The sequence below is a fragment of the Myotis brandtii genome, unplaced genomic scaffold (assembly GCF_000412655.1).
Source record: "Myotis brandtii unplaced genomic scaffold, ASM41265v1 scaffold709, whole genome shotgun sequence".
Classification (NCBI taxonomy): Eukaryota; Metazoa; Chordata; class Mammalia; order Chiroptera; family Vespertilionidae; genus Myotis; species Myotis brandtii.
The window spans coordinates 53,506-66,820 of NW_005370782.1; the positions used below are offsets into that span (position 1 = coordinate 53,506).

At 38.1% G+C, this 13,315-nt stretch overlaps 1 protein-coding gene across 2 annotated transcripts in view; it reads right to left on the reverse strand.

The window, feature by feature from the left end:
* The window catches only part of WDR72 (WD repeat domain 72), a 182,005-nt gene that overhangs the window by 52,346 nt on the left and 116,344 nt on the right, over positions 1-13,315 (reverse strand). The gene's annotated exons all lie outside the window — the stretch shown is intronic.

The following is a 13,315-nucleotide window of genomic DNA, read 5'->3' on the forward strand; positions in this document are numbered from 1 at the left end:
GTTTAACTTTATAATATGTAAATTATTATCATTAAACTAATAAGATAATTTTATGTGACTGGTTACTTCATTTTTACAAAGGATTTAGATGCTTACAAAACTTTTAAAACACCAATTTAGATCATTTCTCAACTAACAAAAGAAAGCTAGTCATTGGTAAAAATCTTTAGAAATGTTGATGCTTTGCATATGACATAGAAGTTATCAGTGAAGCTTGGCTTTATTTTTCTAATATTTTGCAAATTCTAAATTACTGCTGTGTAGAAGATGCCGCACAAAGGGGGAAACAGTCTAATTCACTTCATAGTGTAGGAATTAGTTTACAGTAACTTTATGATATTTAAGCATCTATGTATACGGGGACAGCACACAGCTCCTTCCTTGAGGATCAGAAATGGAAAATGTTAGAACTTGTGCTCTAAAAAAGAACTTCAACCTAGAAAAGGCCTATGAAGGATACTGGACATATTCCATGGTTGATTTGATAGAAGAATAACCTTGGATTACTGCTACACATTAAAAGAATATATTAAAAATATTAAAATTTATAATTATGCCTTGTGAATTTAGGCAAAGGAGGATTGGGCAAGAATGGACAAGGGAAGTAAGACTATATTCAATACAACTAGGAAGGGAAATCTGCCAATTGTAATAAATAAAATGACTTATGATGCCTTCACCCTCTTCATATAGTTGTTATAACTGGAGCAATCTAAGTGCTTTCTACCATTAGTCACTACTATATTGCAGTTTCATTCTTACATTTTTTCAGTACCTTTTATACTTATGATTTATGCCTAGAGAATAACTAGGAAAAACCATCTATGCCTTCCATACAGATTCCAGAAGGAGACAGAACTCAGATTAGTAAACTTATTTTTAAAAAAATCCAGTTCTGCAATGGTGTTCTAAGACACACAGTTTTCCAGTAAAACATACCCCTGTAGCTTCACTTTCCACATGTGGACTTCTTCCAGGGCTGCACTGCTTTCTTAAGCTATACCACCGTGGAATCTTATCCTTCATATTGTTTTGGAGAAAGCTGAGGGTGGCGCCTGCACAATTTGATTTGGTGTAAAAATACACACCAAATCTGATTTCTGTTACATTAAGGCATTCTCTGACAAAATATACAGAACAAGAAATGAAGTGAATTGCGTTTTAGAAATATCTTGCAAGCTTGTTTCCCCGAATACCTGACCACTAATTTTAAAAAATGGATCAAAACTCACTTTAATTGAATATTTAATAGATGATTTAATGGTCAAGTTGAGATGCATTTTAAATGCTAAATATAAAAATGATTTGTGTTTGCTTACTGGAAATATTTGTAATACAAGCAAACATATATAAAAACTAATATTTAAAGCAAATTTACTATGGAAAAATGAAATGACTATCTTTAATTTATAAACATACTACATTCATCAAACTATATTTTTTACTAATAGTTGGCTTTAATATTATGAATGTCATGATAGTGGATTGCCATTAACAGTAGACATAGTTTAACTAATTTTTTAAATGTGTAATATATTTTCTTTAAAATGATCCATTGAAAATATAAAAATGGCAATATCCTTCGAGGGAAAGGCCTGCATTTAGTTAGAGGGAAATGCATCATGAATTTATTCTCTTGTAGATTCTGTCCGCTACATAATGCCGATGAAATAGTGTGATTTACATAAAAGAATCTGAGAGTAGCAACTAGGAGCATGCAATCTAGTCTAAGGCCATTTTCCAACAAGTCATATCAATATAGTAAAGGTACTTAAGTCTATCGTGTCCTAGTTTTTCTCTCAAAGAAACTGGCAAAGGCTCACTTCATTTAATATTTGCAAAGAGAAATAAAAAGACATGCCAAAAGAAGAAATATGTTTGAAAAAAAAATGTGTTATGTAACTACCAGAAAAGGATCATCCTATATAATAAAAGGCTAATATGCAAATTGTCCCCTCTATTGGGAGTTCAACCAAGGGGCAGGACCAGCTGGCCAACTGCCCTTGGCCCCTCCCCCCAGCCAGTCAGACCCCACCTGTGCACGAATTCGTGCACCAGGCCTCTAGTCTACAATAATAACAGCATAATATGCTAATTAGACCAGACGACCTTCCAGGCAAAGCTGTGGTGATGGGGGGGCCAAGCTCCTTGCATGAATTTCGTGCATTGGGACTCTAGTTTGAAAATAATCCCCCTAATATATATAGTTTCTGAAAATAATGTTCAAGTAGATATTTCCAGAGTACCGAAATGGCCATTTCTTCAGAGTACATTTTGAGTAGACTTTAGCTACTTGGGAGAGCTTGGAATATGAAATCCCTAAGAAAATTTGAAAAACTCCTTTGCATCCCATAATTTTAAACACATAGATTATGGTATCTGAGTACTATTATCCAGAGATTCCCCTGACCATCTTTACTATAGAAAAAAATGACTGATTAAAATCTTTCATTCACTTTCAGTCTAATGAGAATCCCAGACTAATGTTAACAGCTAGGTTACTGATTCACACAGGTGAGCAGGCAATTCTACACTGTGTTACAGGTATTTTGCCATTACCTTCTGAGATACTGTCTCAGAGTGCAGGAGATGTCATATTAAAAAATAAATGATACTGCTCAAACTCAGCAGCTTGAAGGAAGCATAAATCAATGGCATAAGGGAAGCAGGTGATGTAATGACTCTAGACTGAAGTAGATGACTCGAAGAGATGGATCATAAAGTTTAACCTTTGAAATTATTCATTGATATTAATATAAACACACAGAAAAGCACATTTCAAAGTTACCTTGCTATGCTAAAACTTAATTCATTAAGTCAAGATTTTTCTTAAGTGATAAAGAGAAATAATATATTCTATTCCTGGAAAATAGCTAATAGCAAATACTTAATAAGCCTGATCTTACTTAATGTTTCAGTTAAGATTGTTTGTAAAAACAAACAAACAATGGAGGTCAATAATGTCCACCTACACACACAACACACAGGATGGTAACACCTAACCTTGTCAATAAATAGTAAGTGATAGAAATGTATCCACAGGAAATAAGAAGTCAGACCAAATATTAGTGCATACAAGCTGGGAAAAGTTTAAGAACTGATTCGGGAGACTGAGATAATGGCCACATATATTTCAAATTAGCACCCAGAACCACAGCAACACTGATGATTCTGAAGAATATTCAGTGTCTGGCCTAAAAGCAAGAAAGCAAACCCCACCCCGCTCCTCTATGTAATGCGAAGGTACTTTCTCCAGGAGGGACAAGAAGCACTGTAGTCTATGTAAATAACCTAGCAATAAAAACTAAGAAAAAAAAAAGTATTGCTTTACAAGTAAAATACTAAACAGAGAAATGTTCTGACAAAATTTGGACACAAGGGGGTTCTTTGTATCTCCTGTTTTAGTAATTCCCTACTTTGCACTGGAAAGGACTCATTTTCCTTTTTAGAGGAATTAATAATGATTCCCATTTTCTTTCAGGAATAAAACTCCACCAAAGCCTTTACCTTTGAGGTGTCTCCCCTTCTGGATCCAGACTGGAGGGCCAACCTCACTTCCTACATGCTGCCCACACCAAACTTATCCCCACTTCCTGACCGGAAGACACTGCATGTCCCTATGTCTGTCCTCATCCTTTTGCCTGAAATATGCTCCTCACAACAAGCTCTTTTCCACTGGTGTCAGCTGGGTGTCGGCTGTAACACCAGATACAGGTGTTAAGATGGAGTTAGAAAAGAGTGTATTGGGAGTAACACCTGAGAAAGAAAAAGGGCAAAAGCAGAATTGAGTAAGGAGATTTTGATTCACTATGCAGACCTGATAAAGTCTCTATCAGCCCAATGAAAACTCTAGAACAAAATCAGCTGTTGAGGGTTTGTATAAACCAGAAATAGGCCCTGCACCACCACCTTGCTCAGTCATTACCCCAAGAAGAGGCTGACCTCTGCTCCAGTGTGGGGATGGATCCAGGAGGTGCCAACAGCTGGGAGCTGTCAGCCAGCCACACTCCTCACAGCTGGGCCAGAAGTCCTTTCTTGCAGAGTGATCTCAGCAGTGCCTCTTCCCACGTCTGCCACATTATTCTCCAAGCCCACGTGCATGTCTACACCTGCATGAAGCCCCCAGAAACCATCCATGGCAACTAGTGGCTCTCCAGGCTTCCACAGCAATGTGAACTTTAGCATCTCATACTGCACTGTGGCCTCTTTATGTTCACAGGACTCTACTTTTAGGAAGTAGCAACAATATCATGTTCTTCTCAGATTTGCAATAGAGAGCATGAGAAAAGAATCTACACTAATAAAAGAGAAACATGCAAATTAACCATCACTCCGTCACTCCACCTCTCCACTACACCCACCAGCCAATCAGAATGACTATGCAAATTAACCCAACAAAGATGGCGGTTAATTCGCATATGCAGGCGCAGAGCGAAGACTGAAGACGACTGAACATGGCAGCAGCCACGGAGATGGAGCGAGCAGGAGGCTTGGGTTGCTCCTAGCGATGGAGGAAGCCAAGCTGCCCCCCCCCCTCGGCCCTGTACTCCGCTCAAGGAGGGGCTGGGGGCCTGGGTCGCTGGGGTCCTGGGTCACCGGGGGCAACCCAGGCTTTCAGTCCACCATGGGCTCCACAGCAGGAGCTGGGAAAAAGAAAAAAAGGAGGGGCTGGAAGCAGTCTGAGCAGAGAAGCCAAGCCTCACTGCTGCGGCCAGACCAAAGGCCTGGGTCCCGGGTGCCAGAGGAAAACCGGTGCCGGCAGCCAGGGGAAGGAAGGCCTATTGCATGAATCTTCGTGCAACGGGCCACTAGTTCTAACATATAACATTCAAAAGAAGCTTGCTGGGTGGCCCTCCCAGCAGATGATCTGTCAGGTTGGTTATTCCCTGCTTTGGTGCAGACACACTGAGAGGTGTACCTTATGTATGTCCAAGGGTATTCTGAACTTCTCAAAAATGACTTTAATATACTTTAAGTACTAGTAGGCTACTGACCGTTAAGGATAAAATGTATCAGAAATTAGTATGTGCTAAGCCAAAGGTTTTGTTCTGTTCCCAATTATTAAATGAACCTACTTGTGTAACACTTTCCACCCTTTTTGCTCATTCCCAGTTTCCTCATTTCACAGATTAGGAAATAGGTCAACATTTAATTTTTAAATTACAAGATGTGCTGTATTTGTTCTGTTTTGTAAAATAATTTCATTTCAATTTGTAAATTTTGGAGTTTTCCTTGATGGCTTCTGTGGAGAGGAATTAGTGGTTCATGCACTGTTTATTTAATCAGCCAACAACATTGACTCTATGTTAGGCCCTGGCCAAAGACGAAAGTGAGAAAATAGGACAAGAAGCTGTTTTTTTAATGGAGGAGACAGAACTGCGATCCGATGATTTACTGTGCGGCCTGGGAAATACTGCAATCAAAGTATAATCAACACAGATGGAACCAACACAGGGCGTTAGGGAAGGACCTTCTTGAGTTAGCTGAAGGTTACTAATTTGGTTTCATTTCCCCGTGTGCACTTTTAAAAGGGGAGAGGGACAGAAACAAATAAAGGCCTCAGAACATACACAATCCCTTTCCTGAAATAAGTGCTTCTCAGCAGGGTTGGTACTGCCCCCTAGGGGAAGGCGTTGGAAACTGCTGAGGCAAGGGACATTTGGTTCCCCAGTGATATTGGAGACACTTATTGGCATTTAGAACAGAATTGCCAGATGTCCTGTAATGCTCAGCACAGTCCTTGACAATGAATAATTGTCCTGATAGTTCACATGGTTTCCAAATATTCCACTGGCCAACCGTGGAAGCGAAAGCTCTGTTTGTAATTCCCTGAGCCCAGAATCTGACTTTATTTTACACGTAAGAATAGTTCAAGGTGTTTAAGATACCCTGAATTTTCTAGGAAGACCACAACCCTGTATATTAAGGAATGGCCATAGTTTGCTGCTGCTGTTGTCCAGAATTTTACCATGAAAATCCATCTGGACACCTGTGTCACAAACAGCACCCCCCCCCCACACACACACACAGGAATATGCATTGGTAACTGTTGTCCTCCACAATGGGATGTGTCCCTGTCAGCATTTTATTAAATCCTTTAGTACAGTCATGTCCAAGCTTTTATCTACTGAGACACATATTATAAATTACTTACTCTTTGTTTTTCCCTTTCAATTTTATGTAAATTATGTGTGTAGATAAGTTGCATTACTACAGAATTTTATTTCAGGATGATAGTGACTATAAAGTCAGTGCTGAGATTGAGAAGAGTTGAGATACACTACACTTAATTTTTCTGAAATGTCAAGACCGACCTCATTTGTATGACAAGAAACCTAAGAAGCTGGTAGAGTGTTCACAATTACCATGCTTATGTTTAGTCAGCTATTAAGGTGTGCTCTTACATTGTCCCAGCTTAGCAGGACTGCCTGGCTGGGTGCTCCTGCACAGATATAAATAAAGGGCCCATGTTCACCAGTAACAGGTAAAAGAAAAAACAAAACTAACAACTCTTCTTTGAACGGTCTTCATTTCTTATAACTTATTCACAGAGATTGAAAATCAAGTACTTTGCTTCTTTTTTTTTTTGCCTTAAAACATCAGCATTATTTTTTCCTGGTGGCTCTCTGTACAGATAAATTGCTCCTGAACTAAACAGATAAATTTGAAGTACTGCCTTTGGATTAACACTTTAGAAGAAAACCAACATCCCCATAATAATCTTTTTTTATTCTCTTCCTACCTACAGATCATTAACATGTTACTTAGCATTTCTTTCCTTCTGCCTGAGATCAGAATTCTTTGATGCATGTCTGTCACCATCATTTATCATCCATCCGCTTACCAGGCAGCAGACATTTCATGAGCACCCATCATGAGCCACGTGGTTCATTAGCTGCTAGGAGCATAAGATTAATATGTTCCCACTTTTGCCCTGAAGGAGTTCAGAGACGTGGTGAGAAAAGGCAAATAAACAAACAATTAGCATGCCCAATGATAAATACTATTTTAGAAGGATGTGAAAGAAGTGTAGAACGTGATGTAATAAGAAATTTCCCCACATTGCATTGATCCTTATACACAGTAGGCCCTTAATAACAGCTGTTTTGAAGTTATTCAAATTGTTCTAAGACTAAAAATTGGGCCAATATTTTGAGGAGTTAAGATGGAAAAATAAGGCTCTTGCCAGCAAGGTGAATGGCACTCTGATGGAATGAGACATTGCAATGCCATGGGGGCAACTGGGTAACTTTTCCTTTAGCCACCATTTCTCTAGCAATTGCCTTTCCATGTGCCAGACACAGTGCTACCTGCAGAGAATATAAAGCTGACTGAATCCCTGCTTTTCCACCCACGGAATTTAGTCATACCGAAATTGTTTCCAGAATGAGGAATGCATATCCATACCAGTTAATGGAATTGCATTTTAGGGAGGAACTAGTATCACACAAAGTCCCAGGCTCAGAAGTAGGAAAGGAGTCCATGGGGAGGAGGTTGACCCAGGTGAGCCGGATTGGAAAGAGGGCCCCAGGTTTGCAGCCTAAGGGGTCCTGGCTGCAAGAGATCAGGAATGAGCCAGAAGTCCAGATGCTGAGGAGATAGTGTTTGACGTAGCAGCTCCTTAAATATTTCCTTGAGAAGCTATAGCTGAATAAGAATGCAAAGGCAAGTTTAAGGCAAGGCTTGGGCTCTCTAAACACAGACTGAAACCAGACCATGACAAAATGAGGAGGGAAGAGCCACATAATCAGCCATTAGGAAAGAGCCGTGTTCTGGATGGTTACAAACGAGATTCACTCATGTGTCTATGTTTAATTTTTTTTGTGAGCCTGCTGTGTATGTACCACATGATCCTCGGGTGAGGATGCTTAGGAAGCATAATTTTAGTTTATGAGATTCACTCATGTGTCTATGTTTAATTTTTTTTTGTGAGCCTGCTGTGTATGTACCACATGATGCTCGGGTGAGGATGCTTAGGAAGCATAATTTTAGTTTATATTCCAGACGATATCTGGCTGCTAAAGAAAAGCAATCAGCTGATTTTCCTTGTCTCCTCTTTCTCTTACTAATTAGGAGTTAACTGAATCTTTAGTGCAAGCCATCCCCCGGTCCTTCCATTCATCCATCCACTCAATAAACACTTATTACCAGCTACAGGGTGAAGGACCATCCTAGGTGACGGGAGGAAAAAAGATAAATAGACCCGACCCTTGTCCTTGAGGGGTCAGTATTGGGAGGCCAGTCTCAGCGTGGGAGAACAATAGTGCAAAACACATCGATTTCAGCGACAGAATCTAGATCACTTTTTCTTTGTCAATACATTTAAATGGGTATGCAGACGATAATCAATACGTGGTGCCTGCACAACTGTTACCAAGGAAATATTTAACTCAATCCCTTGATGCTGCGGTCTCTGTGCAGTCAGGCCAGGTTGGCATGCTGATTGCTCGTGAGGAAAAAAGACGATGAAATACTCGAGTTCTTCATATGCCAAGATGAAAATCATCAATCTCAATCTCTGTGAAAGGTGAAACTACTTTTGGAAAAAGAGCAATGAACTCTATCAGTCTCTCTAAGGCAATGTGATCTTTAAGATGATACAGAGAGGGCAGAGGCAGTGGAGAAGTTGAGAAGAATTTATATGGGGGATAAGGGAAATGATGAGATTTCTCCATCAATTTTATGAGGAGCTAAAAATAAAATAGGACGTATATTAAACTCAAATGACAACAGTGTTTTTTGAAATGTATGCAATGTATTCTAGGTGCTCAATAATTTATTTGCTTACCAAACATAAATTTGTCTTCACCTAATATGAATAACTTGATATTTGACTAAGACTGTCTAGTACAGTGGTTCTCAACCTTCCTAATGCTGCGACCCTTTAATACAGTTCCTCATGTTGTGGTGACCCCCAATTTCATTGTTACAAATTGAACATAATTAAAGCATAGTGATTAATCACAAAACAATTATGTAATTATATATGTGTTTTCCGATGGTCTTAGGCAAACCCTGTGAAAGGGTCGTTTGACCTCCAAAGGGGTCGCGACCCACAGGTTGAGAACCGCTGGTCTAGTACATGATTCAAATTAATGCAAAAACGAAAAATTTAAATTTCCTCGTCTCTTCCTTGCTCACTGCTAACCATTAACTCCTGCAACTAATATGTATGCCAAGTCTTTTTCATTTCTACCATCTACCAGTTGGCATTTCCAGCTCCCAGTCATAAAACATTCTATCTTTTAACCACTGAAACTTGTAATTATCTAAATTTATATTCCAAATAAAAATCTTTAGTATTAAGTACATTTTGAGTGGAATAGCTTATAGTGCCACGCCAAAGTTTAGTAGAAATTAGGTATTTGATATTTGCTGACTAACTTCTTTAAGACAATCTTTCCTGTGTGGTTATGCCAAATATCTCAGTTTGTGCTGCCTTATACTCTACAACATGGGTAATACCTAGCTCAACTATCAGAGAGGAGGCACCGGCAAATATTTGCTGAATTAAGAAGTAGTGAAGGTTAATTGGTTAATTGGGATGCAATGCCAGATAGTTACAAAGAATCCAGATACTGAAACCAGACTTCCTGGGTTTAACTCCTGGCTCTGTTGGTAGTAAGGCTCTGTGCAAGTTTCTTCACTTCTTTTATCTATTTTCTCATCAATAAAATGGGCATGACAATATTACCTCTCTCCACAGAATTGTTGCTTGGATCAAATGCTTTAAGTTAAGTAAGGCACTTAGAATATACTAAGCCATATCAGTGTAAGCTCTTACTGTCATTTCCATTATTGTTACCATTATTCTGGAAGGCTGAGAGTTAGGAAACGAGCAGCACTGGCACAGTGAGGTTCAAAGAGGACACAGGTGTGTCCCGGAGAGGAAATTCAAGTCATAGGTTTCTCTCTAATGTCCAAGTTCCCTTTCATGCATGTGTTAATCAGATAATTCTTGGGAGGAAGACAAGAGCATAGATGGCTTCTCTGGTCTTCACAAGTAGCTACCTTCACCCTCTCCAACTTTTTGCGTGGCTAAATCGTATTCATATTTCAGGATTTTGATTAGGCATCTCTTCTTCCCAAGAAGCCTCCTTGATTCCAAAGACTGAGTTAGGTGCCTCTTTGAAGTGCTCCTGCAGCCTCTTCTGGGCTGTCTGACACGCTTCTATGGTTACCTGATACTAGTTTGTGTTTTCCACTGAAGATTTCCAATTCATTCTCTGTGGTATCCCCGATTCTTGGATCAGTGCAGAGAGGCAGAGACAAGTGATATAGAGGAGTTATGCATAAAGACTTTATAAAAAGTTTTAGGGATAGAACAGTGTGCAATATGGACTATTAAGTTACCAACCCCACATAACCAAAAGCTTATCACATCTGCCTACTTAGCTCAATCCACCCAAAGGCTGTGGTTGGGATACTTCCTTGCAGAAAAAAACAAGGCGGAGCTCTGAAGCACGCACCATCAATATATACATTTGTTTACAAACAACATACATGCTATTTGTATAGCAAAATTATGTCTAATTATAAAATATACATGAAAGTAGAAATTTCAAAAGAGTATCACACACACGCAGACACACACACACACGTCTGACATAACTTAGTATAAGTTTGCCAATGTCAGTTACATCTTATTTGCTTAAGCTTGCATTATTGGTATTGTCTTCTATCCATAGTTTCTTGGCAGGAAACTCTTGTTTATTTTCTGAGGGTTAGTTAATCCTAGAAGTCATCTAAGCAGGGACAGTTGAAACTGAACACAACAGGGGCAGGTGGGAGTGTGGAGTGGGTTTTCCACTCTCCCTTCAGCATACCTGGAATACCATAAGCAGCACTGCACTACCAAATTGAGCCAGAACAACAGGGTCGATCCTGTATCAAATACTTTTTGTTTGCAATAATCTAAGTATAGATTTTCATCTCACTCCTCCATACTTATCCCATCAGCAAATACTGTCAGCTCTACCTTCAAAATACATTTGGAGTCTGATCACTTTTCATCATCTTCATCGAGGCTACCATATTTGAGCCAGGCTGCCATCTTCAAGATTAGTATAATGGCTCCCAACTGTCTCCCTGCTTCTGTCCTTGGCCCCTGAACCTCAGACAATGTGGTTCCATTGAAATGTGTGCCATTTGTCTGCTCAAATGGTTTCCCATCTCAGAGAGAAACCCTAGGATCTCACTATGACAACCAAGGCCTTCTATGATGTGCCCCCCATCATTACTTTTCTGCTCCTTGCTCACTCATGTCACACAGACCTTTCCTAAATGACTGCTGTGGCCAGAAAGAATAAAGTCTTGGTCTTCTCATTTAGCCTGAAGACCTCAGAGAGGGCGGTGGAAGATGCATTTACTATAAATAAAGGCAGTGAAAAAAGCGTTGTCAATTGTATTTCAAAGCTTTTTAACAACTAGACAGTTTTCCTTCTGAGAAATTCAGCAGGCAAAGGAAGACCATCCTAAGCCAGTCCCTCTGCTATCGGCCACCAAGAACCACAAAACTTTTCTGGTGAATCAATGTTTATTTCTTTGATTTACTATAAACAAAGAGCACATTTTCATTATTTAATTTTGTAGATAAGTCTTTGAAAATGGTACATCTAATAAAGATTATTTGCAATACCCATATTTGATGCATGGTCTTCACAACTATAGTTTAATGTGAATTTAAATTCAGCCAATAATTCCAGGTGACAGCTTTATCTGCAAAACCTCCATTTCTATTTAAACCAATTTATTTAATGGAACAATTTAGAGAGCACTTGTTTAAACTGATCCAAATAACATTCAAAAAAATAAAGGAAAATAACCTTCAAATGTATTTTAATAATAGGAAACACTACTATTTTTAAATCAATGAATCTTAGCCTCAAATGTGAGTGTTAGTTATATAATTTCTCAATAAAGAGATTTAAAGAAGATAGTAATGTAATCATTATAAAAAAGTAAACTCAGATAAAATCCACCACTCTCCCATAAAATACCAATAGACAAATATTAAAACCTCAAATAAAATACGTGCTGTGAAACGTAAGAAATGAAAACACTGGAAATAAACAAGATATGGAATTATAAAGTTCAAACACATTATGCTTCAATTTCATTTCACTCATTCCCACTGCTTTCTAGATGCATCTCACGTACAAATAGTTAAAAAAATAAATCTGGTGATTTTCTTTAGTATAAGGGCTGAGAGGGCAGCGATTGAACACTCTGCATTTTCTTTGGTAATAGAAAGTATGATTTATGAGAGAGGAATAAAAATCTAAGAAAACCACTCGATAAATTATTCCATTTTCAGATTGAGCTGATTTAGAGCAAATTTCCTTCAAGCTGCCAGTGTGGAAAATGCAGTTTACTGGACAAGAACACAGTGTTTAAGAGAATATGCATCCATGTTTTCAGTAATATTTTGACTGTAGACAAGACACTCACCCTCTTTTAAATCCCAGTTTTATTCATTGAAAAAAAGTATAATTATAGAAAGCATATTTCAAGGTGCAAGATATACACCACTGGTGGCATTCAAGATAGCTGGTATGGTGATGGTCTTATTTTCAAATATTATTCATTTCATGTATATGAGGGAGATATATCATTAGTGTGTCAAATAAGAAATTACAGGAGCAATTTCTCAGGATCTGTCTTTCTCAGAGTGTTTTTTTTTTCTTTCAGCTGCGCTTTAAAACTTCATTTCCATGAACATGGACATGTAAAAACTATAAAATTGATTACACAGATGACTCAAATGTTGAAAACAGACTTAAGGTTCATGTGAATTATGTATGAATCAAAGGAAAAAGTGAGAGAACATTTGTAATTGTGTTGGAGTGTACTAAGAATATGATAATTGTTGTTATTATTATTTTCCATATCTATTATTGCTATATTACTATCATACTAATAAACCAAATATGCTATGTCCTGGCATAAAAGGAGTTTTTGAGTATCTGTGCATCATAAAACCGTCATCTCTTACTTTCCAAATGATTAACAAAGAGGATGCATCAAGTAACCAAGAAAGAATTAAAAAATTCAATTAAAAAGAAAAAATAATTTTAAAAGGGTGTGGAGGGGAGCTCACAGATGACAAGTGAACAAGAACCCGATAAAATTAAATGACATAAACCATTTATTATAATAATATTTGGTAAAATAATAGATGTTGCAATGACATTCTGCCTAAGTAAAATTTGAGGAATAATTGCACTGATGAAGAGTACCACACCATCTCCATAACCTTTGAATCAAGACATTTGAAATAAATAAAATAGCTTTTTTACTTATATATATTTTAAAA